This window comes from Humulus lupulus, chromosome 3 (genome assembly GCF_963169125.1).
Source record: "Humulus lupulus chromosome 3, drHumLupu1.1, whole genome shotgun sequence".
NCBI lineage: Eukaryota > Viridiplantae > Streptophyta > Magnoliopsida > Rosales > Cannabaceae > Humulus > Humulus lupulus.
The window spans coordinates 75,760,643-75,787,905 of NC_084795.1; positions in this window are offsets into that span (position 1 = coordinate 75,760,643).

Consider the following 27,263-nt stretch of genomic DNA (forward strand, 5'->3'; position numbering starts at 1 on the left):
TTTTCACCTGTTCACAAACAATGAAATATAAGAGTCAACCCCTTTGCAGAGATGGAAAATAGGCTTTAAGTGGAAGGTAATTATATGAGAGCATTTCCCACCACCTGTAGCGATCGTGAAGATTGCCCTTACTAAAAGGCATGAATGGCTTATGTAGATCTGGATCATGACAAGAGAAAGTAATGAATGATGCTGAATCTTTTTACAAAAAAAGAAAGGGAAGAAGAAGAAAACCGAAACAGGGAGAATGAGAAATGTAAAATATATACGTCCTTAATCTGCTCTTTAGAAATGTAGAACAAAATGTTATATTATTTTATAATATAATGTTTTAAATTAAATAAATGTGACAAAAAGTGTCACATATTTTAACATATAATAGATAGTTACAATATTTAAATATATGAGAAATATCCAAATATGTAACATATTTGGTGTTACAAATTCAACAACAAATTTGCAACTTCCAAATATTACCCTTTATTGTGTAAATTTGTCATTACACAATATTGAGATGAATTTCATAAAAGCCATATGTGAAATGACTGTTGGAGATATAATTTTAACTCCAATAATGTGTTTTGGGGGTTACAAAATCAATTGGGAGGGTTTGGAACCGTTTGGAAAAACATCACAAATTCATGTGCTGAAATTGGATAGTGGCCGTGGCCTGTGGGATAGAGAGCAGTGGTTGCGGCCACAAGGGTTTTTCTGACTAAATTTTCAGTTTTTTCCAACTTTGTTGAACGGCTCCAAAATCCCAAATAACTCCCAAATCTCATTTTTAATTCCATAAACATCCAATTAATCAATGGTAACAGCGATGGGGGTTGGTGGAATTTGAAATTCAGATGGTGTCTCTAAACTCTATAAATAGGAGCCTATTGCTCACTTGAAAAAAAATAACTTTTCTATCCACTAAAGCACTTGGCTAGAAACACCTTGAGGCTTGATTATTCTAGAAAGCATTTCCAAAATCTGTGAGAGATCCCTTAGTGCTTGAGTTAGGGGGAAATAAGCTTTTGGACAAAGGTTTCAAACCTTGTTCAAGTTGGTGATCCCCAACACTCTTCAGTTTGGTTGTGTGAGTGAGAATTTCTTATTAGTTTGTTCTTGTTCTTATTTCTTATATTGCTTCTCTTCTCATCATTCTTGTTATATTTACTTGTATCTTTGTTTAGAGTTGTAATCTTTATTTCTTTTGTTTCAAACCCTTCACTTTATTTGTATCTTTTGCTTAGAGTTGTATTTCCCTATTCTCTTTTTCTATTTCTTCTTTTGTTTATTTGTATTTTCAGTTATAGAGTTGTAACACTTTATTTAATCAATCCTTGTGTTGACCCTTGTTTTGGTCAACTGACACGGAGTCAAAAAGCTTGATGTGGATAGATGTGTTGGAATGAATATAATGACAAAAACAGTAAAGGACACAAGAAATTATAGTGGTTTGGCCCCAAGAACTGGTAATGACCTACGTCCACTTAAGCTATTATTGATGTGAGATCTCAAAGGGGTGATCAAAGAACTAGGGTTCTCTGAGTTTCACAAACCTAAGAGAGATAAACAGTACAATCGTAATACAATAGCTCTAATTCTCTCGTAAATATGTAATTTTAATTAAGCAAAAGCCAAAAGTCCCTCCCTTGAGCTATCTTTCTCTATTTATAGGCTCAAGGATGATTACATGAATTTGTTACAGATATTCTCTCATAATTAATTGGATAATCAGGAATCATTGGAGATAATCTCGGAATTAGTTATGATCTCTACAAGATTATCTTGAAATATCCGGAATGTACGACCATGCTGGTCGTGATAAAAACTCAACTGCCGCGCCTGTAATGTCTTACTGGTTGATACTCTAATAGAACTCTGCCAGGTGTTAGCCACGTGTTCAAAAATCGCTTGCCACATCATTCGTGCCTGTTTTTTGGATAACATTTTCCCCCCAAGTTTATTTATTACAACCAACAATAAATAAACTTTAAGGAAACGACCCTTCGATTACCCCACCAGATCTGCCAGAGGAGTTCATGCATCCTTGGGAAAAGTAACCTACCCCTGTCCAATCACGGCTTTTCGGTTCCCAAGTAACCTATTGACGGCTATCACCCTTCCCCATGCTTCGAAAAGAGGAAACTGATGATTACTTCCTCTTTCATGCCACAGACAAAAAATATATATAGCCTTCTCATAGTCTTCTTTTCCTTTTTACACAAGTTATTTCTCCTTCAAGAAACCCTAAAACCAGAACCTTCAATCTCTCTGAAGACCATCTTTCAGCGTTTCAAGAACCAGCTGTCTATTCGTCTTCGCTTGAAGTTCTTCCAAATATCCACGACCTTTGCTTTGGTAAGTTTCAGAACCTTTATGCTCTTTTATCTTTGTCGTGCATGCCTCTGTGGGTTAACTGTTAAGTTCTGGTGTTGTCTGTGTTTCTGGGTTGAAATGCATGGAGGTAGGGAATTTATTGGGTGATAGTAGATAGGATGATGTTTCTTTGCCATTTAGAAGTTACGAGTTAGTTTGATAGCCGAGATCATGAATTTAGGACGTAAAACCGAAGTAAAAATTCGATTTTTATGCTAGTTGAAAAACTGAGTTTTTCATGTCCTTAAAGGAGTTGAAAAAGCTTTTTCAAAGACTTTTTACTTTCACTTTTTGATCTGCTTTTCAAACTGTTCGTGTGAAAAAATTAGTTTTTTGTTAGAATGCTGTTGTATAAAAGCTTGACTTTTGTACACGACCAACGTTATTCTAAAAAACTTTCTAGATTCTTCATCCTCACCTCCCCATTCTTCTGTTCGCAGATTTTAATGCCAAATTTGTGGGGAGGTGAGCGGCCAATCGACAACGATCTTCTTGCACAACTGCTTGAATGCGAAGAACAGCCAGCCCATCGCATTCACGAGATTCCATTTTCAAGAGTTTCTTCTTCTAGACCCCAACCGTCACCACCTCAAATGGCCTGCTCTAAATCTCTAGGCAAAAAGAAACCAAACCCTGAAAACAATCCAAATCCTCCTGCCCAGCCTGATTCGCAGGCTAGGGTTCCCTCGACCAGTGGTCGAGAAAACATTGCCCCTGACCCTCGCATTCAGGTCAGGGCTCGCCTTCGACATTCAAACCTTCCTGATGTCGAGTGGTATCTTTCTCCCACCAGCCAGGTGACTCCCCGAATGCTTGCCAATTACCTTAGGAAGTATCCTCTTACCGGGGTCAATCTAGAGATCCCTGCTGCTGACCAGAGAGCAAATCTGCCTGGGGACGTCTACAGCGCTTGGTCAAGATACCACATAGAGGCGGGGGCTACCCTTCCTCTACATCCATTTTACGAGGGGGTGGCAAACTACTTTGGTATTGCCCCCTTTCAAATTACCCCAAATGGATATAGAATGCTCGCTGCACTCTATATCCTTTACAAACTCAAAAAATGGCCAGAGCCCACTCCCCATGAGGTCAACTTCCTTTTTGACCTTAAGTCCAACCCTCAACAGTACAGGACGGGCTTTTTTCACTTTTGTCACCAGGAAACAAACCGCACGTTCCTGAGTGGCACTACTCATATCTCCAATGTGGGGAAATACAATCAGGAGTATTTCCTCACGCCAGACATGACTACAAACAACTTGGCCTTCGCTCGAGGAGGTAATGTCCTTTTCCACTGGTCGCTACTTTTCTTAACAAATTCCTTTGCACTTCTCTAAAGTATCTTGTGCCTTTCAAGACCATGGTTACGCCCGAACCCAACACCTGACATAGTGTTGAGGTCCAACACATTGGCCAGGATGGCTGACGCTGAAAAAAGCGTCAAGTCTCTGGTCACTGATGAAAACCTGAGGCTGTCTGGCCTCCTGGCTCTTCGTCAGGAAACAAGGGAACCCGTGGTGGCAGACGCCACTACCGAGGGGCATCCCGAGCAGCGACCCCCAGCGTCTCCTCCTCGAAGGAGACCGACTGGGGTTACGATCAGGGAACCAACTGGTGCCCCCCAAGCAGAAAGGCCTTCTGCCCCCCAAGGGAATGGGAAACAAAAGGTAGCAGAAGTTGTCGTAGACTTGGATGAGTCTTCAGACGAAAACGGTACTGTTATTTCGCTTTTAAATAGCTTGCCAATTCCCTATCACTTATTTGACGGGGATGGCAATTTTATGTATACTCCAAATCTAGGGCCAGACTTCTTCATGCCAGAGAGTGTGTGTATGACTAGTAAAGTCAGTAGTGTAGCGAAAAGTAGTAGTAGCTCGGGTATTGGACTTTGTGATTTTCCTTACTTCTTTTATGATGTACCGTCATTTGTCATCTAATTTTGTCTTACTATCTGCATGCTTATCTTTTTCTGCAGAAATGGCCTCCCCCAATGTTTTCGACTTATACCAGACTCAGGAGGAGGAGGAGGTCCCCCTGGTCCGACAGAAGAAATCGGCCAGGAGACACGACGGCGAATCTAGCCAAGCACCCTCGGCCAAGAAGGGTCGAGTAACTGATCCTCCCAAGGATGGGCCCTCTGGCCAACCTTTTGCTCAAACACCTGCATCTGCTGAGAAGGAGGCCCCACCTGCCGCCACCAACCCTCCGTCTGCGGCTAAAAAAGAATAGGCTCAAAAAGCCGAACTTCCTGGGACCAGACTCTCGAGTCGTTCCCTGCGATCAGATAAAGATCGCCTTGCTCACATCCTGAAGCATGACCATTGTAGGGAGGCAATGGCTGAGGCTGAGAACATGGGGATCGATCAGATCCTCAACAGGGCTCTTAATGAAGTAGCCAGTGTAAGTACTCTTTCTCTTGGCTTTTATCTTTCCTTCTTGTAATATAGCCTAACTTTTATTCTTTGACTGCAGGCCATGCTGACAATGACCACGTCTCGTACTCATACTAACGCTAGCATCTAGCAGTCTCGGGTGAAGGTCATCGAGGAGCTTCAGGCCGCAGACGCTAGGCATGCTGGGGAGTTGGAGGTGGTCACCTGGCAGAAGAATGCTTTGGTGGCAGAACTGGCAGAGAAGAAAGCTTCTCAGGAAACTTTGAGGAAGCAGAGGGATGACTACTTGGAGTCCAACCAAATCCAATGGCGTGAAGTCAAGAAACTTAGGGAGGATCATCTCGCTAAGGACGCGACCATTGCTATTCTCAAAAGCCAGGTGGAACAGCTTAAGCTCACCAAATCCAAGGACCTGGAGAGGTATAAGAACGCGACACTTCGGTGTTTCTACGATTTTTGGAAACACAACCAGAGTGCCGATTTCAGTTACCTCCCAGAAGACGCTAGGAAGGCCGAGCTAGCCCGCTGTTCTGCTCGGTTAGCTGTCGAAGAGAGAGCTAGGGTCCCTGCTTCCCCAAGCATTCAGCCAGCCGCCGAAGTGGAGGGAGGAGAAGCTGGAGGGGACGTAGTCGAGAAAAATGATCCAATAGATCCTCCTGGTCCTCAAGCTCCTTAGAGTTTTTTGTTCTTTTACTTTTCTTTAATTACACGACCTACGGGTCGTGATGTAAAGACTAAATTTTTCTTTTTAATTTTGCTGCATGGGCAACATATTTTCCTTTTACTTTAAACAATTACATCCAAGCAGTACTTCTTGCGGTGTAAAAGAATTCCTTTTGATATTATAATATTTATGCTTATTATAACATCTGTTCGCATGATCGAACTCAGCATAGTACTTTTGCTTGATTTAACAAAATATAAATTTTGAAAAATACTCTAAGTACCGTAGCATGCTTTCACTTATTTTGTTCATGTGTTTACATACCTCTTGGTATGCTTTGCTATTGATGTGCCTTATATGCCCCCCAAGTGACTGAGGAGCTTTAGGTCCTTGGTCACTTGCCTTGACCACGACCTGTGTGAACATTACTGCTCGGTATAAAATGTAACACTTATAATACAGCAAAACAACACACGTAATGACCAAATACTTGTAAATAAAATTTACAAAGGTTGGCAAGAATGACTGGCTGCGCACAGTCCCTTACAATTCTCGTATTAAAATGGACTAGACATGTCTTTACGAGTGATCTTTTGTTTTTTAAAAAAGATCTTACACTTATAAGCGATCAGTCATACAACATGACTAACCCTTTTTCAAAACTTGTAAAAAGTAAAAATTAATACAAGCCAGTCCTTTAAGAAGGACTGTTTATTGATAATACTTGCGCAGGTGTTCTCCATTCCAATAGCGCGAAACGAGATCTCCATTTAAGTGTGCAAGTTTGTATGTGCCTGGGTGAAGGACTTCTTCAATCTGGTCAGGTCCTTCCCAGTTTGGTCCGAGTACTCCAGCAGCCGGGTCGCGGGTGTTTAAGAAAACTCGTTGAAGTACTAGGTCTCCGACGTTGAACTTTCTTTCTTTTACTTTCGAGTTAAAATACCGGGCGACCTTTTGCTGGTACGCAGCTACTCGGAGTTGGGCTTTCTCTCATTTCTCCTCAAGCGAGTCTAGGGACTCCATTAACAGTTGGCTATTCTGGTCTTGGTCGTATGTGATTCTTCGATGTGAGGGCGGATCTAACTCGACTGGCAACATGGCTTCATACCCGTATGCTAAGGAAAATGGGGTATGACCAGTTGCAGTCCGATGAGAAGTTCTATACGACCAGAGTACTTCGGGCAGCTGTTCCGGCCATGCTCCTTTAGCTTCTTCGAGCCTTTTTTAAGGCTTTCAATCTATCCTTATCGAGCAGCCTTCTTTTTTGTTGCACGGGTGGAAAACTCTTTTCAACGTTCAGGATATGGCTGATAACTGCAGGATCTATCCCAGCCATGTCTTTATGTGACCAGGCAAAAACTTCCTAGTTCTTTCTCAAAAATTCCACCAGTGCGTGCTTCGTTGTTGCTTCTAAATTTTTCCCAACCTTTACAACTCTGGTCGGGTCTTTTTCGTCAAGTTGGACCTCTTCAAGGTCCTTGAAGGGTCCAACATTTTCCTCAAAATCCCCAAAGCGAGGATCTAAATCTCTATCCTCACTTTGGGCAACACCCTATTTGGTGACTCCATCACCGGATTGGGCTTGTGTATCAATGGTCATCTGCAACCTCTCTGGGGGAGTGCTCTTCACCGTTCCTTTCTTTGCCTTTGTGATCGAGGCGTTGTAGCACTCCCTTGCTTCTCTCTGATTTCCCAACACGCATCCTACCCCTGCGTCTGTTGGGAATTTCATGGCCAGATACCATACTGAGGTGACGGCCCGAAGGTCAACCAGTACGGGCCTTCCGATTACAGCATTGTACATCGAAGGACAATCAACTACTATGAAAGTAGCGAGTAATGTCCTTGTAGCAGGCGCTGTACTTGCTATTATCGGAACTCTGATTGACCTCGTAGGGGCGAGTCCCTCACCAGAGAAGCCGTAAATTGTCTGGTTGTAGGGCTCCAAGTCCTTGACGGAAAACTTCATGCGTTCCAGCGAAGATTTGTACATGATGTTTACTGAACTTCCTATATCGACCAGTACTCTCTTCACCATCATGTTTGCGATTTGAACATCCACACCAGCGGATCGGAATGTGGGAACCGGACATGCTGGGTGTCGCTATCAGAGAAGGTTATTTCACCATTCTCTGATCGGCCTTCTTTGATGCCCGGTCCTCCACAGTCATCATCTCGATGTCCTGGTCGTGGCGTAGGGTCCGAGCATATCATTCCCTTGCTTTTCCGCTGCTTCCTGCGAGGTACGGGCCTCCACAGATGGTGAGTAAAGTGCTAGCTACGGGATTAGGCTGCAAAGGTGGCGAGCGTTGGCGTGTGGGCGCCTGCTCATTGGGAAGTTCCTGAGGCCCGTACGTATCTCCTCAAGTGTCCTTGTCTGATAAGGAACTCGATCTCATCCTTTAGCTGGTTGCATTCGTTTGTATCGTGTCCGTAGTCGTTATAATAACGACAGAACTTGGTTGTATCTCTCTTCGAAATATCCTTCCAAATGGGAGCAGGTCTTTTGTAAGGCACACTAGAACTCGTGGCCTGATACGCCTCTCCCCGAGACTTGACAAGGGTAGTGTAGTTAGTGAACCGAGGTTCATAACGATTTCCCTTGGCGCGTTTATTTTCATAGGTGGAAGGCTCATTATGCGGCTGTTTCCCCCCATTCTTGCCATTGCCATTGCCGTTCCCGTTGCCTTTGCCGTTGGGTTTTGACCCATTGGCGGCTTTGGCGGGCTCGGCAGTCCCCTTATCTATGCTTGGGGATTTCCCTTCGCTGGCGATGGCATCCTCGAGCTTGATGTATCGATCAGCTCTATCCAAAAATTCTTGAGTAGTCTTAACTCCATGCTTTCTGAGGCTACTCCACAAAGGCGTGCGGCACCTAACTCCCGCAGTTAGGGCCATCATCTTGCCCTCATCACCCACTGTTTTGGCTCCAGCCGCTGCTCACATGAAGCGCTGGATGTAATCCTTCAATGGCTCTCCCTCTTGCTGGCGTATCTCCACCAGCTGATTCACCTTAGTTGGGTGCACACGACCCGCATAGAATTGCCCGTAAAATTATTTTACGAACATCTCCCAAGAAACAATACTTCCAGGAGGGAATTTGAAAAACCACTCCTGTGCAGCATCAGAAAGTGTTGCAGGAAAGATCCTGCACCGAGCGTCTTCAGACACTTTCTGAATGTCCATCTATATCTCAAACTTGTTGACATGAGATACCGGGTCACCATACCCGTCAAAGTTTGGAAGTGTGGGCATCTTAAACTTGCTGGGAGTTTCTGCCACAGCTATCCTCTGAACGAAAGGAGTGCCCCTTCTCCTGTCGTACTCGATATGAGACGTTCTTCCCCTGACCAGCTGTTGTACTGCCTGGTTCAGGGCATCTATTTGGGCTTGCACGGCGTTAGGAATCGCCGGGGCCTCTGCTGCTGGGGGAATGTACTCGTCATGCCGTTCTCGGAGATCGTTGAGTACATCTCTTAAATCTTCGTCGCTTCGCTGCTGCTCGCTTGCTCCGAGCCGATTAAAGACGTTATTTTTCCTGGGCTGCCCCCCAGCGTCACGTCTCTCGGGTTGGTCTTCCCTAGGTGGTGGGCTTCTGCCCCCTCCTATCTCTCCATTTCTCCGACTGGCATTTCCTTTGCCTGAGTCGGCCTCATTGTAACCATGGCCATCTCTAAACCTTGACTGGCTATGGTGGGATCGACTGTCCCCTCGGTTGCCTCCTCGGGCCGGAACTTCCCAAGCGTTAGAGGGTGGCCTGCGTTGGTCGGTCAGTCCCCATGCATTATCATGCCGTGGGGGGCCCCGGACCGCAGAGCTTATCTCTGAGTTCCTTCTGTTGCCAGAAGGACGCTGCCCCCTGCTCGGTGGGTTCGACTCTTCGCCTCTGTGGCGTCTAGGACTACGGGGCTGCTGCCCGGCCCTACTCTGCCTTGGCTGCGGGGGATTGCCCCGACCAGCCTGGGATGGAGGCTGCGCTTCAGGATCCCTTGGTGGGACATCATCCTGAGGCATTGGTGGCTGCTCGGGCCTTTGCAGGCTCGATGGTTGGATCGGCGGGCTAGGATTGGGACCTCTTTGGGGTGGCCCATTTGTAGGTTGATCAAGCTGTGAGGCAGGTGCAGCCTGATTCCTAGCCACCTGCAGGGCTGCCTCGAGGGCTGCCATGGCCTCCCTCTGATGACGGTCCATCTCCACCTGTCTTTCACTCAGTTCTTGGCGCTGTCGCTCAATCTCTTGTTGCTGTCGCGCCATAATCTCAGCAGCACTTTCTTGGCTGGCCCTCAGATTGGCCCGTTCATCCTGCAATACCCCCAGGGTATTTCTCAGTGTCTCTGAATCCAGTTCTTCCTCATCAAACTCCAAATGTGGCTCATTTTCAGCCATGTTTGGAGGAGGAGGAGGCGGTTGAGATGGTGCCGCGCTAGCCGACTGTCCAGTCTTCTTTGTTGTTTTCGCCATTACTATATCAACGATTTCGTGTCAAGCTCTCAATGAAAGCACCAGAATGTTGACCCTTGTTTCGGTCAACTGACATGGAGTCAAAAAGCTTGATGTGGATAGATGTGTTGGAATGAATATAATGACAAAAACAGTAAAGGACACAAGAAATTATAGTGGTTCGGCCCCAAGAACTGGTAATGACCTACGTCCACTTAAGCTATTATTGATGTGAGATCTCAAAGGGGTGATCAAAGAACTAGGGTTCTCTGAGTTTCACAAACCTGAGAGAGATAAACAATACAATCGTAATACAATAGCTCTAATTCTCTCGTAATTATGTAATTTTAATTAAGCAAAAGCCAAAAGTTCCTCCCTTGAGCTATCTTTCTCTATTTATAGGCTCAAGGAGGATTACATGAATTTGTTACATATATTCTCTCCGAATTAATCGGATAATCAGGAATCATTGGAGATAATCTCGGAATTAGTTATGATCTCTACAAGATTATCTTGAAATATCCGTAATGTACGACTATGTGGTCGTGATAAAAACTCAACTGCCGCGCCTATAATGTCTTACTGGTCGATACTCTAACAGAACTCTGCCAGGTGTCAGCCACGTGTTCAAAAATCGCTTGCCACGTCATCCGTGCCTGTGTTTTGGATAACACCTTGTCTATTGTATTTTTTTGCATAGAGTTGTAAATTTCTTACCATTTCCATTGAGGCAAATATATATTTTCCTAACATTAAAAAGCTTAACCCTTTGTTTGTTTCAATGGAAGGTGAGATCATCAAGATAATGAATCAAGACCTAGTGAGGTTGGATAGGTTTGATGGGTCCAATTTCACTAGATGGCAAGACAAGGTGAGATTCCTTTTGACCACCCTCAAAATCGCCTACATTCTAGAGTCCACTCTAGAACCTCTCCCAACACCATCCGACAAGGACACTCCCGAGGAGGTAGAGAAAAGAAGGAAGAGGGAGGAGGACAATCTCCTTTGTAGGGGTCATATCCTCAACGCCCTTTCTGATAGGCTCTATGACCTCTACACCGAGACCAAATCGGAAAAGGAGATATGGGACGCACTTGAGACAAAGTTCAAGGCGGAAGAGGAAGGTACCAAAAAGTTTTTGATATCTCAATACTTTGATTTCAAATTTTTTGGTGATAAACCTATTCTTCCTCAAATACATGAAATGCAAATAATTGTTAACGAATTGAAAGTGTTAAAGATTGAGCTTCCTGATGCCTTTCAAGTTGGTGCTATAGTGGCTAAATTACCACAAACTTGGAAGAGCTATAGGAAAAGAATCCTTCATAAAAATGAGGATTATTCTTTAGAGGAAATCCAAAAACATATTCGAATCGAGGAGGAATCGATATGTAGAGATAAACTTGTGGAGGGGTCTAATGGAGAGACTTCCAAAGAAAATGTGGTGTCACAACCAAAACATCCCAAAAACAAAGGGAAAAGGGTAACGAGAAATCCTTGGGTCCAAAAACTAACCCAAACAAGTTTAAGTGAGAAAAAGGTTCTTACTTTGTGTGTGGGAAAAATGGTCACTATGCTAGAGAGTGTAGGCATAGAAAATACCAACAAGGACCTAAGGTGAACGCAACTTAAGTGGAAAACTGATGAGTGGTGAAAAATGCATATTTATTGATCTTAATGGTAAAAATAAATTAATTTTAATTAATATTTTCATGGAATTAATATCATTTATTTTATAAATGAAAATATTTGATTATAATTTGATTTATTATTTTTTTGTAGGAATTAAAGTTGTATTTTGGCATAAAGAAAAAGAAAGAAGAAAGAAAGAATCAAAAGTGAAAAAAAGAGTTGAAAAAGTGGCATTTTTGAAGGGAATTAAGCCCAAAATGAGCCCAAACAAGCCCAAGCCCAAACTTGCCATCACCTGGACACGTGGCGCATCTATATTGGCTGCACTTGGTCAACACTTTCAGCCACCTTTCAACCCAATTTTTGTGGGTTTTGGGTCTTGCACCTTTCCTTTTTGAGTTTTAAAGCTCATGTTTTTTTGGTATTTTAGAAAAAGGATAATTGATCATTCACCAAAATAGCTAGGTTAATATTAATAATAAGATTTGATTTTTCAAAATCAAAATTTATTATTAATATTTCAGATTTATTTTGTAAACCCCAATTGTTATTTAATTTCTTTTTAGTCATGTTCTCCCTCTATAAATAGGGACTCTTCTTTCACATTTGAAATGTAATTTCTAGAGTAAAGAAACTATATCAAAATTTCTACTCACTTTCTTCTCATATTTTCTTCTTAGAATTTTGTGAGAATCATGAGCATAATGGCCTAATCTTCCTAGGAAGGTTAATGATGATTCCATATGTTAGTGATGTTATTTTGCTACTTTGATTACTATGTTCTTAATGTAATGTATTTGAGTTATTTATGTTCTTTCATCCCCATCTCTATTTTGTTATCTTTATTTACTTGTGATAATAGTATATAGGATTAGTCATGCTCTTTCTATGTGCTTCTAATTAGTAAAAGTAATATTGATACATAATTTTATGTCTAATCTTCTATTGCATTATTGTCCTTGGGTATTTTGTCATTTTTAAATTTTTCATAAGATTAACATGTGCTTTTAAAGTAAAGAACTTTATAACTCAAATAGACTTTTGTTACAAAAGAATATGGACTTTAATGTTAGATTTTCCAAGTAAATGTTGGGATATGAACTATTTTCTTGTGTATTTTTGTAAATCAAGTAACTAAGTAACTAAACAAGCATATGGATGATTTTTGAAACCTTTCTATTTCTCAAACTCTTGGTTACACCTTACTTTTATTTCACTGATCTCATTTTATTATTTCATATAAAAGACAACACCAAAATCTCAAATCTCTTTCATTTCCATTTTCATTTATTTCTTGTTACTAACTTTTTGTGTTATTTTCTACTAATCTTTTGGTTTTAGGTTACCTCTTTGTGGATCGACCGCCCGATCTTACTACAACTACCGCTTAGTGGTAGTAAAATTTTGGGCGTTAAACAAATTTTGGCGCCGTTGCCAGGACCGAAATTTTTATCCGCTTGAATTGCTAGGGACTAGCAATAAGCTAGTTGGAGGTTGTAATGAGTGGTGAAAAATTCATATTTATCGAGCTTAATGGTAAAAATGAATTAAATTTAATTATTATTTTCATGGAATTAATATAATTTATTTTATAAATGAAAATATTTGATTATAATTTAATTTATTGTTTTTTTGTAGGAATTAAAGTTGCATTTTGGCATAAAGAAAAAGAAAGAAGAAAGAAAGAATCAAAAGTTAAAAAAAGAGTTGAAAAGTGGCATTTTTGAAGGGAATTAGGCCCAAAATGAGCCCAAACAAGCCCAAGCCCAAGCTTGCCATCGCCTGGACACGTGGCGTGTCTCTATTGGCTGCACTTGGTTAACACTTTCAGCTACCTTTCAACCTAATTTTTGTGGGTTTTGGGTTTTGCACCTTTCCTTTTTGAGTTTTAAAGCTCATGTTTTTGTGGTATTTTAGAAAAAGGAAAATTGACCATTCATCAAAATAGCTAAGTTAATATTAATAATAAAATTTGATTTTTCAAAATCATATTTTATTATTAATATTTCAGATTTATTTTGTAAACCCCAATTGTTGTTTAATTTCTTTTTAGTCATTTTCTCCCTCTATAAATAAGGACTCTTCTTTCACACTTGATATGTAATTTTTAGGTAGCAAAACTCTATCGAATTTTAGTCTCATTTATCATATTTTCTCTTTAGAATTTCATGAGAATGTCTAGCATAATAGGCTAACATTCTTAGTAAGGTTAGGATGATCCTATATGCACTATGACTTTGTTTGGTATTTTTGATTCACCATGTGCTTAAAGTTTATATATTTGAGTGATTTATTTTCTTTCATCTCTATTTCTTCGTCTTGTTATCTTTATTTATGTTTACTAATAGTATATAGATTTTGTCAAACACTTTCTATGTATTATCAAATTAGTGAAAATAATATAGATAATATCTTTATCATTTTCTCCACCTCATTTATATTTATTTACTTTTGCTAAATCTATATAAAATTAGTCATGCTCTTTCTATGTATTTTATAAATAGTAAAAGTAATATTTGTGTTAGGTTTTATGTCCAATTTTTTATTGCATTATTGCTAATGGTATAATGTCATTTTTAGATTTCTAATAAGATTTATCTCATCCTTCCATGGTAAAGAATAGTAATCACTTGAATACACTTTTGTAAAATATATTTGTGCTTCAATGTTAAATCTTCCAAATGAATAGTTGGGATGTGAACTATCCATTTGTGTAATTTTTGTGAATTAAAGATCAAAATAAATAAGTATGCATATTGGTGACTCTTGATCCTTCCTACTTGTTACCTATTGTTACATCACACTTTAGTCTATCTCTATTTCTAATCTTTAAATCTCAAAAACAACAAAAATATCACTTGTTCTATTTTTCTTATATTATTTATCTCTAAACTTTATTTATTGATTAACTTTATTTCTTTGCCTCCTTGTGGAATCGACCGCTTGATCTATACTACAGCCACTGCTTAGTGGATGCACGTTTTGGGCGTTAAAACAAATTTGGGCGCCGTTGTCGGGGAGGCAATAGTAAAAAAAAAGTTTTTCAATAAATTTTGCAAAAGATGTGAGTAATTCTATCATTTTCTTTTTGTGTATATTTCTCGAGGATTTTTTTTAGATTTATCTTATTTACCCTTAAAAAAAAAGAAAAAAAAATCTCTATCATTTTTTTTATTGTTCGTTTTTAGTTAGTTTGTTATTTTTTTGTCATTGTTGTACTAAAAGAAAGAAAATTGCTATCATTTCTTTTCTAGGATTTATTAGTTTTATTCTTAGTTTATTTTGTTAGTTTTTTTTTCTCTTTTTTATTTATTATTGTTGCAAAAAAAATTTATAAAATTAAAACGCTTGTTGTGTGTGTATTTAGTTTTTTTTTTCTTGTTAATTTATTTTTGGTAGCTTATTTTATTTATTTTTTATTTGTAGCAAATTTTTTTTTAAAAAAAAATAAAGTGTTTGCTTATCTTTTGCCAGTTTAGTTTCATTTATTTCTTTATTTTAATTATTTTTATTTAGGATTTGTTACATTTTTTTTTCTCTATCTTACTTTTGTGTTTTTTTTATGTGTTTATAGGATTACTCAAGTTTTTTTTGTTTACTTAGTTTTTCCTCATCTTTGAAACAAAAATGTTACTTTCTTAGAATTTTTTTAGCCCTTTTATTTATTTGTGTTTTTCTTTTCCTATATATATATTGTTATACCCAAAAATTGGAGATCAATGGCATGGAAATAAAGATGACAAAATGCATCCTAGGAGAGCTAAGGGGGTGTATCGAGGAGAACTCAAGAAAGTGGTCTTAGGAGACCCCAAGGAGAAAGTGGTCCTAGGAGACCCCAAGGAGGATGTAGTCCTAGGAGACCCCAAGGATGTGTCTGAGGTAAGCCTCCCAAGGTTTCCTAAGTGTTGGTTCGAACATGTCCAAGGTAAGTAGCTAAGGAGAAGGAGTCCCATGCAAACCAAGAATTGAGACTTAGATTTTGACAAGGGGAGTGCCTCGGGCTTGTACAAGGTGAGATGCCAAGAAGGATGCCTCGGACCACCTTGGTCCGAGGATAAGGCAAGAGAAGGTGCCTCGGATCACCTTGATCCGAGGAGAAGGCCATCATGTCTGATCGGACATGTCATGGAGAAGGATGCCTCAAAGTTGTCCGAGGTGAGAAACAAGAGAATTGCCTCGGACCTACCCGAGGTGAGGTGCCAAGGGAGTTGGCTCGGATCACCTTGGTCCGAGGAGAGCCAAGCTTGCATGACCTTTGGTCTGAGGAGAGCCATGCGTATACCACCTTTGGTCCAAGGAAAGCTTGAAGGAGTAATCAACACGCATGTGAGACTACGTCAAAGTCCCTAGAACGACTCTAGCAAGAATTGGTCTAGGCACCCGGGAATCTCTCACTCCTCACTCAAATTGAGGAATCAGTTGTATTTTAAACATTTATTGTAATATAAATATAAGATGAATAATAAAATATCCCTATCGAAAGGGGATATCAGTTGAGGATCTTAGGTCTATAAATAGAGGGCTTATGGGATGAGAGAGGTTCTTCTGCTGCTTCTTCTTTCTAGAGAGAGAAAATTGGGTCTGTGTATTCTAGAGAGAGAAAGTGCTGATATTTGAGAGAACTCTTGTATTTTCACAATCTGTACTGAAGAAACTCAGTTGGCTCAGTCCATCTGATCTTGAGTATAGATCTATAAATTACAACTCTAAGTGGATTAGGCTATTACCGACAATCGGGGCTGAACCACTATAAAAATCCTGTGTGTTATTTACTTTTGTTGTTTATATCGTCTGTTGTCGTTTACATTCTCTTGAAGGTTTGTCGTATTTGACGTTCTCACGTCGTTGGCTAAAAATGCAGTCAACATATATATATATATTTTAGGCTTTGTGAGAATCTTATTTCTTTTGTTTTGATAATTTTTTATTATTATTATTAGTTTTTATTTATTTTTAATTTTTAGCTTTTAAATCTTAAAAAAAAATCATAAAATACAAAATAATAATAATAATAATAATAATAATAATAATAATAATAATAAAAACAAAGCTTGTTTTGTCAACATATGCAATTTTTGCTTAAAGGCCAATTTGAGTGAAGTTCCATCCATGCTTACTTAGTAACCTCAGGGAGTTCTAGTAAGTTTTGATTGTAAGAGGACCGTTTTTGTGAATTGCGACCCCTCCACAATTATCTAGCAACCTCAAGGAGTTCTAGATAAAGTGTGGGTCTTAAGTGGGACCATTCTAAAAACCTCAAATCAACCTGGAAATAAGTAAAAAAAAAAAAAAAAAAAAATAATCACAAAAGCAAAATAACAAAAAAGAAAAAATGAATGAAGAAGAAAAGAAACGTTTCGAGATGTATTTTCCAATGTATTATTCTTCATTAAGAAACAACCATAATTCTAGTGCTACTGAGGGTACTAGCCGTTTTAGAGGTGCATACAAACTTAGTGTAAGAGAGCACCGATAACTTGAGATCTTAGAAACTAAGTTTGAAAGAGAAAGTTATGAGGTTCCCAAGGTAGATTATGATGAACATTATTGTGACTTTGAAAGAGTCAATCATAGGAATCATAATTTTGTTGGACCAACCTCGTATATTTTAGTTGGAAGCCTGAGTACAACTACCATGCACCGCCTCACATGAAGTTTGAGCAAAATTTTCCTAACTTCCCACATGAACCTCCATCTAATGTCGACACTAGTACGAATTACTTAGAGGACACTTTACACACATTTATAGAGGAGCAAAGAGAATTCAATAAACAATTTGTGGAAGATTTTAGGGAAACTAGTACTCAACTTTCAGAATTGACCAATGCTATTATTTCACATAATTTAAGTCAATTCTTGTCCCAACCTGAGGCCATAACAACATCCCCTACTCCCAGTTCTAAACCCGATGAGGATGATGCTATTCCTATTTGGAGTGAAACTCTTTCCCATACAGAAATTCTTCCAACTACTCCAAAGAAAAATGAGAGCTATCATACTGATGTGATAGACTTAATCGTTAAGGAAATCATAAACATATTCGTAATGAAACATTCACCCTATTTCCTCCACGATTTTGAAACCAAACATTTTTTTTATCCTGAAAATGTTACCAACGCTTTGATTTTTGAGACGCAGGATAAAATAAAATTCATTTTTGATATAGGATAGTATGGAAACATGCAGTTGGTAGACTTACCTGAGTGCAATGCTTTTGTCTACCAAAGACTGATCAGGTTTTATCCTTCTTTTTAATGTGCTTTATTTTAATTTGTGTCTTTATTTTATGTTGTGAATTTTACTTTTTGGGTTTTTATTATTATTTTTTTTTATTATCATATTCCCTTTTTTTCGCACAATGAGCTTAACGTTAGACATTGAGGACAATGTCTCATTTAAAGTTGGGGGTAGTGGACATATCCATGCGTTGAAATATATTTTGATTACCATTTTGAAATTTTGAGTTAAAGTTTTGCAAAATTCACAACAACAAAATTTTTGTGAGATAGTTTTTGCTATTTTTACTATTAGGAAGTAATTTTTTAGAGTAGTTTCATGCACAACCAAATATTGAATTTTTTTTTTTGTTACACATTCAGTTGAGAAAAATAATTAAGTTTAAAGATTTTCATTTTTGTGAGATGTGAGAGTAAGAAAACAACTTTTAAAACTTCTATTGATCATTTGAGTTGGTAAAATTAATTTTTGGGATTTTTAAAACATGACATTTACTAGAGGGATAATTTTTATTTTAAAGAGCCTTTGTTGTATTGTAATTTTCCTTTCAATTTATTGTAATATTTTTTTTATTCTTATGTTGTCTCTTGTAAAAAAAAATTATTATAAAAAAAAAGAAAGAAAAAAATATATAGAAAAAATGAATGAAAAAAAGGAACAAGAGCAACATTTTTCATCGTCATCTTTTGTAGTTTTGTTGAAAATTGTCAAATAAAAAAAATCAACATTACTACATTTGTTTTCAATTTATGTCATCAAAAACAAAAAAAGAAAAAAAGTTTGTGTATTTTATTTTTGTTTTGTTCTTTATTTTGGCTCATAATATTATTTTGTAAAATTCTGAAGGTTCTTATGTCATTTAGATTCCAATTAATTGATAAGCCTATCTTTTTATCAATATTCGTTAACATTATTTGTCCTAAAACGATGACATCCATTTTTGAGTGTTAATTAATAAATTTCCAACTCCAAAAGTGTCAACCATCTCCCATAAAAATACTTTCAATACCTTTGTGAGGATTTGGAGTTGAGAATTTATTCTTTGGTGATTTTTCAATATTGTTTGTGTTATAAATTTTGGAAAGAACGATATGGTTTGGTGCACACACATAATGCTATCTTGAATTACAACTTTGATAGTTTTAAATATCATTTTCTAAATTCTCACTAAACATTTTGCTAAGTGATTTTGCATAATTTAGTTCACCAATTCATCTTGGCAATAATTTTTATCCGCTTGAATTGCTAGGGACCAACAATAAGCTAGTTGGGGGTTGTGATGACTGGTGAAAAATACATATTTATTGATCTTACTGGTAAAAATAAATTAAGTTTAATTAATATTTTCATGGAATTAATATCATTTATTTTATAAATGAAAATATTTGATTATAATTTAATTTATTGTTTTTTTGTAGGAATAAAAGTTGCATTTTGGCATAAAGAAAAAGAAAGAAGAAAAAGTGAAAAAAAGAGTCGAAAAAGTGGCATTTTTGAAGGGAATTATGCCCAAAATGAGCCCAAACAAGCCCAAGTCCAAGCTTGCCATCGCCTGGACACGTGGCGTGTCTCTATTGGCTGCACTTGGTTAACACTTTCAGCTACCTTTCAACCTAATTTTTGTGGGTTTTGGGTTTTGCACCTTTCCTTTTTGAGCTTTAAAGCTAATGTTTTTGTGGTATTTTAGAAAAAGGAAAATTGAACATTCACCAAAATAGCTAGGTTAATATTAATAATAAGATTTTATTTTTCAAAATCATATTTTATTATTAATATTTCAGAGTTATTTTGTAAACCCCAATTGTTGTTTAATTTCTTTTTAGTCATTTTCTCCCTCTATAAATAGGGACTCTTCTTTCACATTTGATATGTAATTTTTAGGTAGCAAAACTCTATCAAATTTTAGTCTCATTTCTCATATTTTCTCTCTAGAATTTCATGAGAATGTCTAGCATAATAGGCTAACCTTCTTAGGAATATTATGATGATCCTATATGCACTATGACTTTGTTTGGTATTTTTGATTCACCATGTGCTTAAAGTTTATATATTTGGGTGATTTATTTTCTTTCATCTTTATTTCTTCATCTTGTTATCTTTATTTATGTTTACTAATAGTATATAGATTTTGTCAAGCACTTTCTATGTATTATCAAATTAGTGAAAATAATATAGATAATATCTTTATCATTTTCTCCACCTCAATCATATTTATTTACTTTTGCTAAATCTATATAGAATTAGTCACGCTCTTTCTATGTATTTTATAAATAGTAAAAGTAATATTTGTGTTAGGTTTTATGTCCAATATTTTATTTATTATTGCCAATGGTATAATGTCTTTTTTAGATTTCTCATAAGATTTATCTCATCATTCCTGGTAAAGAATAGTAATCACTTGAATACACTTTTGTAAAATATATTTGTGCTTCAATGTTAAATCTTCCAAATGAATAGTTGGGATGTGAACTATCCATTTGTGTAATTTTTGTGAATTAAAGATCCAAATAAATAAGTATGCATATTAGTGACTCTTGATCCTTCCTACTTGTTACCTATTGTTACATCACACTTTAGTCTATCTCTATTTCTAATCTTTAAATCTCAAAAACAACAAAAATATCACTTGTTCTATTTTTCTTATATTATTTATCTCTAAACTTTATTTATTGATTAACTTTATTTCTTTGCCTCCTTGTGGAATCGACCGCCCGATCTATACTACAACCACCGCTTAGTGGATGCACGTTTTGGGCGTTAGGGCAAGCCCACTATGTTGAGAAAGTATGGAACAAATTTAACCATCTCAAGGTTAAAGATGCCAATACTCCATTCGATCATAGTGTAAAACTAGAGAAGAATGAAGGAAGAGCGGTGGCTCAATTAGAGTATGCTAGTGCAATAGGGAGTCTAATGTACGCTGCCCAATGTACTAGACCTGATATAGCATTTGCGGTGAGTAAACTTAGTAGGTTTACAAGTAATCTAAGTGTGGATCACTGGAAGATAATTGGAAGAGTCCTAAGTTATCTCAAGAAAACCAAAGGACTAAGCCTTCACTACTCCAAATTTACTTCAATCTTAGAAGGATATATAGATGCAAGTTGGATATCCAATCTTGGGGACAACTTGTCCACAATTGGTTGGGTATTTACACTTGGTGGGGGTGCAATTTCTTGGGGTTCCAAGAAACAAACCTGTATATCTCATTCCACTATGGAAGCAGAGTTTATAGCTGTAGCTGCTACCGACAGAGAGGCTGAATGGTTAAGGGATCTATTGATAGAGATACCCTTAATCAAAGAGAATGTATCCACTATATCGATACATTGTGATAGCCAAGCGACATTGGCTAGAGCATACAACGAAGTGTATAATGAGAAATCTAGACACATTAGTCTAAGACATGGATATGTAAGAGAATTGATTCAAAGAGGAGTCTTCTCAATATCCTATGTGAGAACAAGTGAAAATCTAACATATCCTTTCGCTAAGCCACTAACGAGTGATTTAGTGGCTACATCATCTCGAGGGATGTGACTTAAACTCCATAAATAGATTCACGATTAATGGTAACCTATCTTAACACTAGGTATTTAAATAGTGTTAGGTTCAATAGGTAACAACAAGTCAATCAAGTGAATATTAGTTGTACTCAAAACAAGTCCCATCTGAGGTGTTGAGTACTTGTGAGTTACCAAGTTGTAGAGTCCCATAAATTTACTTAGCTAGTTAGATAGTAGTAGTAGTAGTAATAGTTATAGTATGTTTATTACTGTGGATTTTGGTTCAAGCCGGGACTTAGTTGAACACTCGTAGCAACACTTATAGATTTTATAAGTTTAACCTATTGTTTAGGAATATTAATTATAAAATAAGGTTTGATTAATATAGCTGATTATAAAGATGTTATTTATTATAATATAAGGTTTAGATAGAACTAATAAGATCATGACACTTGTCGTGTGCATGTTTATTGAGAAATTAAGCATTTTTGATGAATAGTTTTATAAAAGAAATATTTGAAATCCCTAAAACCTACCAGCAGCTTTAAAAACGTTATAGGACTCAGTCAAAGTTGTTTACTCAATTCAAATTAAGCTGAAAAAGTGCAATTACTTGTATAATATTTCAGCGTATGCCGATATATCACAGCTATAGGGGTGATATATCGCCACATGGGGAATACGAAAAACACGTAACTTCGCACAAACGCATCGACGAACCCTCGGGGCATAAGCCCAGGCGATATATCGCCTACAATGGGCGATATATCGGCCCTAGGGCAAATTTTTCAAATGTTTTTGAAACCGAGCTCATTTTATTCCTTAACCCCTTAGCAAGCCTCTGAACGTTTTGACTTAGTCTTAAGCCTCTGCTGAACGAATATTCAAATGTTTTTCAAGTAATATTCATTATTTTTATTCAAGCTAAAAGAATATATTTTCACTCCTTGAATTCTATAAATAGGACCTAATACCTAGCCATTTTTCTCATTCTTCAAGCTGTGTTCAGAGCCTTCAAGCTGCTAGGTTTACTATTGAGTGATAAACACTTGGGTTGGGGTAAAAAATTTATCATCTTAAGCTTATTAAACACTTGGGAAGTAAGATAAATAGTGTGTTTTTCTATATCGAGGTGTAGTTCAGTTCTAATACATTCAAAGGTAGTCCTAATCTTAAGTTCATTGCAATTTAATTTTTTAGTTTTCATTCAGATCCTAACTCATTGTTTTTCCATTCTTGGTTAGGTATTTAAGTTCTTTGAAGTTAAGGTTTCCTTTCGGTAAGCTCTTCCTCTCGGTGGTTTAGATTCATTTCTTTTTCATCTTCTTATTTTAGAAATACTCACCTTCTCATTGTTGGTTTTTAGGAGTGTTCCAAATCTCGTCCTTGTTCTCATATCCCGGTATTGGTAAGGAAAATAAGATAGAATTTTATATGTTTATATGTTATGTTATCTAATGTTATATTATGTATGTTGATAGACCTTGGGCATATGACTTGTATAGCTAACAAGCCCCAATAAATTATGGGCATATGACTTGCTTAGCTAGCAAGCCCCACCAATCTATTGGGCATATGACTTGTTTAGTTTACAACCCCCAAGTAGTATAATGGCCATTGTAGTAGTATTTGACATATGTTATAGTATATGTTTATGATAAAGTTTATGTATATGTTTTATGTTTTTAGTAGATTTTCCTTGCTGGCATTAGGCTCATTCCTTTATTTTTATGTATGCAGGAAAATAGTAATGGCGGCGGAAGGATTTTTGGCAGCTTGGGGTTGTGTATTGAGGAAGAATGGATTTGGTGGTCTGCGTGAACGATTCGAGGACGACGTTGTTTTTAGTCTTTTTAATTATGTTTCTATGTATTTTCCGCACTTGGTTTTGTAAACAATTTGAATTAAGTTAAAGCTATATTTTATTTTTCAAACAATGGGATCCCATAAACTGAATTTATGTATTTCAACATTTACTTAGAGTTTTTAATAAAGTTTGTGAATGTTTCTTATGTATGTTTTCGTGAAAGTAGTGTCTATGTATAGTAGTATTAATGGTCCAAAGTCTTAGAATTAGTTGGGTCATTACAGTTGGTATCAGAGAACGGTTCATTCGCATGAAGTTCTCCTTAATACACACGCTCAAGCTCCTAATCTAACCACCAAGTAAGTGTTTATGTTATAGTTGTTATGTTTATATGTATAGCTAACGATTTTAGCCTTTATGTTTTCAGTTAAGAATGAATGGAGCATTAACTTATGAGGATATCCGAGCCATTAAGGCCTTAAAAAAAATTAGAGAACCAAGAAACATCGTAGGAGTGCTAGAAAGAATCACTCGGAGACTACTTTTATTCCACAGGGAGATGGGTCACCTCCAAGAAACTAAGGAGATCATGATAAGATCAATGGAGCAATACATTTTAGTAATTAAACTTTTTAAAGATTATCCAACTGTGATTGCAGCTTTAGAAGGTATATGGGAGATGATAGATGATGAAGATGAGTTACCAGTAGCTATGAGATATTATTTTCTCATACTTAGGTTCACTTCTAAAATGGAATTTCAATTCACCAATGAGCAAAAACATAGAATTTTTACGAATCTTCCTCGAGGGCATTTTGAGGCTCAAGATAATGATGACTATGAGAAAATAGACGATGATATGTTATATGAAGGATTAGATGGAGAAGATCCCGATTTTTAGAATAGATTAGTTTCCTTTTTTTTTTATCAGAAGAAGAAAATATATTGCACCAAAACAGATTACAACCCACAGTTCTAGAAACTATGACTCACCAACAAAATTACAAATGTTGAATATAATCAACCAATCTCTTCTCATTAGCTTTCAGCTTAGATCTAACTAACCCAAACAACCTGGCTTTAAGACCCATACGAATTAGAGAGTCCACTTTCAAAACAGAAAAAAGAATAAGAATAAAAAACACAACAATTTCTGTTAATCCAAATTTAGTAAACAGCAGCTTCTAGGACAGCAGCAACAATCCTTTGGTGAAGCCCCTAGGTTTCCCATCCATCCAACTCAGCCAGCCTGAATACTGAGAAGGCCAAATCGCTTGACCCAGCCATGAATGAATCTGATGCAACACCTTCTGGGAGAAGGCATAATCAAAGAAAAGATGGGCATGAGACTCAACTTCCATATCACAAACAGAGCATAAACTAGACTCTACCTGCACATGGCATTTAATCAAGTTATCCCTAGTAAGAAGATGGCCTAAAATCGCTTGCCATATAATAAACCTGTGCTTAGGAATTGACAGCTTGCACCAGACCACCTTAGTACATTGAGCCTTATCCTTTTGAACCAACTGATTATATAAGCAAGAAGGGTTTAATTTTCCTTTGGTAACCAAAGCCAACAAAGAATAATAAGAGAAAGCATCTCTCAGCTTAATAATCTTCCTCCAATACCAGCTCACATCAGATTGAAGGCTGTAAGATAAGAAATTTTGCCCTTTGAGATAGATAGCTGCCACCCATTTGACCCATAAAGAGTCCTGCTTAGTTGAAACTGCCCAAATGTATTTGGCCATCAATATTGCATTTCATTTAGACCCTTCTTTAAAACCAATACCCCCCCCCCCCCCCCCCCAAGCTCTTTGGTAAAAAAACCTGCTCCCAAGAAGACAAATGCACCTTAATTCGGTCGCCCTTTGCTCCCCAAAGGAAGTTCCTACATAATCTATCAATCTCCTGAATAATTCTAGGAGGAAGTAGAAAAATACTCATCCAATAAGCCCTAATACCCAACAAAACTAATTGAATAAGCTGAGATCTTCTAGCAAAAGAAAGATGCCTACTAGACCATGAATGTAATCGACTTTGAATTTTTTTTAAGAATTAGACCACAATCCTCAACCTTCCATTTAGTAGGTATAAGAAACATACCCAAATATTTTAGAGGGAAAGAACCCTCCTCCATCTTTAACCACTCCATGATTCTCCTCTTTTCATCCGAATGAACACCACCAAAATAGATGTGAGACTTAGATAAGTTCACAGTGAGGCTAGAATCCTGACTGAATTTGCTAAAACCAGCGTGAAGAATTTGAATTGACCTAAAGGAAGCCTTGCAAAAAAGAATGAGATCATCCACAAAGCAAAGGTTGACAAGATTCAGCTTTTTACAGAGCGGGTGAAACCTGAAGTCCTTGTGTTGAGTAGCCTGAACAAGCAATCTAGTAAGATACTCCATAATCAATACAAATAGAAGAGGAGAAATGGGGTCTCCTTGACGCAGACCTTTCATTCCACTAAATCCCCCATGTAATCTGCCATTTAGTAATAAAGAATAAGAAGCCCCTTTCAAACAAACCATGATCCATTGGATAAATCGACTAGGGAAGCAGTATGCATTCAATAGATCCTCAAAGAAATACCAATCAATGGAATCATAAGCCTTGCTTAGATCCATCTTTATCAAACATATAGTTGAAATATTATTCCTGGAATAGCCTTTGAGGAGATCTTGGATAATGAAGATGTTGTGTGCCAATGATCTATGTTTAATAAAAGCTCCCTGGTTCTGATGAGTAAGCAAAGGGAGAACAGTGGCCAATATCACACAAAGCATCTTCAAAATACATTTGTATAACGTGTTACAACATGCTATCAGTCTATAATCTGCTACTGTAGAAGGATTATCAGTTTTAGGAATAAGGGTAATAATTGATCTGTTAAGAGTTGTTAGTAATTGGCTAGTTTAAAAAAAATTCAAAACAGCAGTGAAAATCTCATCCCCCAAATCTCTCCACATGTATTTGAAAAAGCCCAAACCAAACCCATCAGGACCAGGACTTTTATAGAGTGAATACTAAACATGGCCATTTTTACACCCCTCTTCGAAAAAGGCTTAACTAAACTGAGCTGCTGGTCTAACTTCAGAATAGAGCCAAACTTAAAATAATCTTGCTGAATCCTAGAAATAGCTGAACTAGGACTACCCATAAACCCCTTAAAATGATTGATAAAATGATTAACCACATCATCATAACAGTCAACAATCTTACCATGCTCATCCAAGTAGGGTGTAATCCTATTACAAGCTGACCGCTACTTTAGACTAGCATGAAAGTAGGACGTATTGTCATCTCCAAATCTCAGCCAAGTAATCTTGCTCCTTTGCCAAAGAAAACTCTCATACATTTTGGATAGACGGGAAAATTCTATACACGTTTCATGTTCAGCTTGCTGAAATCCTGTAGAGTGAGGTTCCTACTGAAGCATAAATTGAGCATGTTGAAACTTTTCCTTGGCAGCTAAGTAGCGAACTGTGACATCACCAACTTACCGTTCATTAAACTGAGCCAAAACTACCTTCAAACTGTTCAGTTTCTGAACAATTCCTAGAAGATCAGTTCGAAGAACCTTCATAGACCAACTTTTAAGATCAATGTCTCTAAAATCCTCATGTTTAGACCACATGTTAAAAAATTTGAACGATTTTACCCCTGAAATCTGACTAATTACAGTCTTAATAATGCAATAACAATGATTCGAAAGAACATCCCAATTAAAACGAGCCTTTGAGTTTGGGAAAGCATCAACCCAAGCTTCATTACTAAGAGCCCTATCCAATTTAGAGAATATTCGAGATCCTTCCAACTGCTTGTTAGACCAAGTATAATGAGCACCAATCCTATGAATTTCAGTCATCAAACAACTAGCACTCCAATTACGAGCATCTTCCATTTCTAGATCCGTTATAGGCCTACCTCCAACTCTGTCATCAAAATCAAACATTGCATTAAAATCTCCAGCTACTAACCAAGGCTGGACAGGAAACAGAAGTGAAGACATAGCCTGCCAAAGTCTCTTCCTCTCCTCAATCGTGTTTCTGCCATATATCACTGTCAAGCAGAATTCCTTAGTAATCCCCATGATCTTCACACAACAATGAATGAACTGATCCTCAGCCCCAAGAACTATCACTTTAACTATATCACCTTTCCAAACCAGCAATAGATTAGTTTCCTTGTTTATTTTATTTATTT